This window comes from Petromyzon marinus, unplaced genomic scaffold (genome assembly GCF_048934315.1).
Source record: "Petromyzon marinus isolate PM22_M1 ecotype Great Lakes invasive population unplaced genomic scaffold, UKy_Petmar_22M1.pri1.0 PM_G_Scaffold_82, whole genome shotgun sequence".
NCBI lineage: Eukaryota > Metazoa > Chordata > Hyperoartia > Petromyzontiformes > Petromyzontidae > Petromyzon > Petromyzon marinus.
The window spans coordinates 522,501-527,500 of NW_027423038.1; the positions used below are offsets into that span (position 1 = coordinate 522,501).

Sequence of the window (5,000 nt, forward strand, 5' to 3'; positions counted from 1 at the left end):
GTTGCTAAACCTATGGCGTCTAGGTCGGCGCTAAAAATGACTAGTATACCTTCCATGATCTTCCATAACTCGTCCTTGGAAAAGGAAGAGGAGATGAACTACGATTTTTACGAACAGATTAAAAGTCTAGTTGAGTCGGATGACTCTTCAGATGACTTTACAGAGGATGATGAGGATGTGGAGGAGTCCTTCCTCGACATATCGGCTGAGAAACCCGTGTTGGGAAAGTTTCCCATTGACACCAAGGGAACTATCACGGTTGTACTGCCTAGTCTGGAGTATATATGCGTTATCTGTAAACAACACATGGGCAAAGCATCCGAACTTGTTGCACATTTTAACATCAAACACAGAGACATTCCTCTGGTGTTTAAGTGCGCTAAATGTGACAAAACCAACTCAAACCACCGATCGATTGCCTGTCATGCCCCCAAATGTGGGGGAATAAAGTTAACTGAGGAAAGCTTACCAATGGTCTGTGAATGTTGCCAGGCACGCTTTGCGACTCTAAGTGGCCTTTCGCAGCACAAGAGGCATGCTCACCCAGTCACCCGTAATGAGGAAAGGATTAAAGATGGTATAAAGGGTACCTCGCAGAGAGGGGTACACCGTAGCTGCTGGTCTTTGAAGGAAGTAGAACAGCTGGCCCTTCTAGAGTTGCAGTTTCAGGGGAAAAAGAATATCAATAAGATCATTGCTGAAGCGCTTGGGACTAAGACCAACAAGCAAGTCTCTGACAAGAGACGGGACCTAAGTAAAAAGACAGGGGCCCCCATGTCGGACAGCTTACATTTTTCTTCTAGGCCTCTTGAGACATTGTCTCCCCCACCAAATGTAACAACGGGGACTTCATCCATACTCGCTCAAGCAGCTGAGCGGCTTACGAATGAGAATTCTGGGACCCTGGAAAAGCCTGCAATGGAGGCAATAAAGGCTTGGCTTAACGGTGAGGGCCAACATGATGCCCTCGTAGAAACTGCCACAGCATTGATGCTTTGTCCGATGAGATTGGTGAAAAACAAAGGCAAACGTTCAAAACCCGAGAACGACATTATTAAACCCAGGATATTACCCACACGATCTTGGATGAAGAAGAGAGCGGAAAAACGAGGAAGCTTCATGAAGCACCAGAAGCTCTTCTTTAAGAACCGCTCTCTTCTTGCGTCCTTAGTCCTGGATGGCACTGAACGTCATGAATGCCGAATCCCGAACGCAGATGTATATCGTTTTTACTGCGAAAAATGGGAGAAGGTGTTGCCATTCAATGGCCTGGGCCAATTTAAGTCATCAGGTGTTGCAAATAACGAATACTTTGAGCCCCTAATTTCGGTGGAGGAAGTTCAGACTGCCATACGGGCCATTAAACCAACGTCAGCAGCTGGGCCAGATGGCCTAACAAGGGCTGCAATCTGTGCTGCCGACCCCGAGGGTCGGACACTGACAGCCCTATTTAATGCATGGATGATTACAGGAATTATTCCCAAAGAGTTGAAAAAGAATAGGACGATTCTTATTCCTAAGGTTATGGACGATGAAAAGCTGAAAGAATTGGGGAACTGGAGACCAATAACGATTGGTTCAATGATTCTGAGATTATTTTCCAGAATAATGACTGCACGTCTTGCTCGTGCTTGTCCCTTAAACCCAAGGCAGCGTGGTTTTATAGCGGCATCTGGCTGCTCTGAAAATCTTAAGGTGCTACAGGACCTTATGAGACACGCTAAGAAATTGCACAGGCCGTTGGCTGTCATGTTCATCGACATAGCGAAAGCTTTTGACTCGGTTTCGCATGCTCATATTTTATGGGTGTTAAGGCACAAGAAAGTAGATGAACACGTGGTGGGCATCATCCAGAACGCCTACGATCGGTGTACGACCTCGTTCAAAAGCAATGGCGAGTCGACTCGAGAAATTAGCATACGTGTTGGTGTCAAACAGGGTGACCCCATGTCACCCCTGCTCTTCAATCTTGCCATGGACCCTTTGATATGCACCCTAGAGTCACACGGAGTTGGGTACTCCATTGATACCGACCACGTGACAGCTCTTGTGTTTGCTGATGATTTGGTGTTGGTGAGCGAATCTTGGGTTGGTATGGCCGCCAATCTAGCGATCTTGGAATCATTTTGTGGGCTATCGACATTGGAGGTTCAGGCCAAAAAGTGCCAGGGCTTCATGATAAGCCCAACCAAAGATTCATATACGGTGAACAACTGCGACCCATGGACTATCAAAAATAAAGATGTCCATATGATCCAACCTGATGAATCAACGAAATACCTTGGTCTGAAAATTGGCCCTTGGACTGGCACTATACAGCCTGATCTACATTGTCAGCTAAAGACATGGATCTCGAAAATCGATGAGGCGCCTCTGAAGCCAACTCAGAAGGTTGAACTACTCAATGCCTATGCCCTACCCAGATTGTTATATCCTACAGACCACTCGGACTGCAAGCAATCAACTCTCCGTGGGTTGGACCAAGAGATTAGAAAGGCGGTAAAAGGATGGCTCCACCTTCCCGCTTCAACTTGTGATGGACTGTTATATGCCAGAGCCCGAGACGGAGGCCTTGCCATCTTGAAACTGGAAAAAACAATCCCTTCGGTTCAAGTTAGAAGGCTGCAACGTATAGCAAACTCGTCCGATGCTATCACCCGTAATATTGTGTCCTCGCAGGGTATGGAGGAAGAATACCGTAATTTGTGGGTACGAGCAGGGGGTGACAGTGATGCAATCCCAACATTCGTTCTCAGGGACTCGGTGTCAAAAGAACCTGTATATCCGAGACCCTGCGATTGGAGGGAGCATGAATTTCAGAGATGGTGCGAAAAGCCGGTTCAAGGAAGGGGCATTGTAAACTTTGCGCATGATAGAATCAGTAATGCTTGGTTGAGGCCATGGTGCGGCTTTAAACAATGCTTCTTTATCGCAGCACTACAACTAAGGGCAAATATTTACCCAACAAGAGAAAGCTTGAACAGAGGCAGAGATGGGGCCCTACGTTCCTGCAGGAAATGCTCTGCCAGACTCGAGTCCCTTTCGCACATTCTCGGTCAATGTCCTGCAGTACAGAAAGCAAGAATTGCGCGACATAACAAGATCAGTAACATTCTGGCAGACGAAGCGGCTAGATTGGGCTGGTCTGTATACAAAGAGCCACGGTTCATATCCGAGACGGGAGAGATGAGAAAGCCTGACCTCGTGTTTGCAAAAGATGAGGAGGCGGTTGTGATCGATGTCACCGTCCGTTTTGAGCTTTCAAAGAATACCTTGTCAGATGCTGCCTCGCACAAAGTTTCGTACTATACCCCTCTTGGTGATCAAGTCAAAGTGCTGACGAAGGCTAGCAAGGTCACATTCTTTGGATTCCCGGTTGGGGCAAGAGGAAAGTGGCCCCTTGAGAATAACGAGGTACTTACCTCCCTGGGCCTGACCAAACCCAGAACGACATCACTGGCCAAGATGATTTCCCGCAGAACGCTGCTTTTCTCTCTTGATATTCTGAGAATGTTCTGTGGAAATTATGCGGTCTATGAACAGTCATAGACAACCTCCGAAACAAATAATAGTTTTGTTTTAAGATGTCATTTGTTTTAGATTGATTTTGTTATTTTCGAAGGTGAAGTCGGTTTTTATTTCATTTTACTATTTTCCACAATTTAGATTGTTATTTTCCAAGACGAAGTCTTGGTTCTTTTTTTTATTGTTAGTTTTTTTTTTAACACGTCGTATTTGTTACTTTAGAGCTTAGAGGGGACTTTATTTTCGCCTTACTATTTTCTGCCTACAAAGAAGATTAAAAATAAGCTTTTTTCAAGATGGTTTTGTTATTTTCCAAGGTGAAGTCTTGGTATTCTTATTTTACTATTTTCCATAAAGAAGACCTTTCTTTTAGATTTTGTTATTTTCCAAGACGAAGACTTGGTATTTTTATTATATTGCTATTTTTTACACGAAGCTTATTCAAGAGCACTTATATAGATTAGACTTTGTTATTTTAATTCTTTATTTTTGGACTACATCAGTTCGAGAGTCCTGTAACTTACTATTTTCTGCCTACAAAGAAGATTACAAATAAGCTTTATTTAAGATGTTTTAGATTAGATTTTGTTATTTTCCAAGGTGAAGTCTTGGTTTTTTTTATTTTACTATTTTCCACAAAGAAGACTTTTCTTTTCTTTTAGATTTTGTTATTTTCCAAGACGAAGACTTGGTATTTTTTTGCTATTTTTTTACAGGAAGCTTTATTCAAGAGCACTTATATAGATTAGACTTTGTTATTTTAATTCTTTATTTTTGCACTACATCAGTTCGAGAGAAGACTACAAACCAGCTTTATTTAAGATGTTTTAGATTAGATTTTGTTATTTTCCAAGGTGAAGTCTTGGTTTTTTATTTTACTATTTTCCACAAAGAAGACTTTTCTTTTAGATTTTGTTATTTTCCAAGACGAAGACTTGGTATTTTTTTATTGCTATTTTTTTTACACGAAGCCTATTCAAGAGCACTTATATAGATTAGACTTTGTTATTTTAATTCTTTATTTTTGGACTACATCAGTTCGAGAGTCCTGTAACTTACTATTTTCTGCCTACAAAGAAGATTACAAATAAGCTTTATTTAAGATGTTTTAGATTAGATTTTGTTATTTTCCAAGGTGAAGTCTTGGTTTTTTTTATTTTACTATTTTCCACAAAGAAGACTTTTCTTTTCTTTTAGATTTTGTTATTTTCCAAGACGAAGACTTGGTTTTTTTTATATTGCTATTTTTTTTTTACACTGCTTTATTCAAGAGCGCTTATATAGATTAGACTTTGTTATTTTAATTCTTTATTTTTGGAATACATCAGTTTGAGAGTCCTGTAACGTACTATTTTCTGCCTACAAAGAAGACTACAGACAAGCTTTATTTAAGATGTTTTAGATTAGATTTAGTTATTTTCCAAGGTGAAGACTTGGTTTTTTTATTTTACTATTTTCCACAAAGAAGATTTTTC

General features: G+C 41.3%; 1 pseudogene; it reads left to right on the top strand.

Annotated features, from left to right (window-relative positions):
* LOC142921623 (28S ribosomal RNA) overlaps window positions 1–5,000 on the top strand; it is a 10,131-nt pseudogene that overhangs the window by 3,034 nt on the left and 2,097 nt on the right.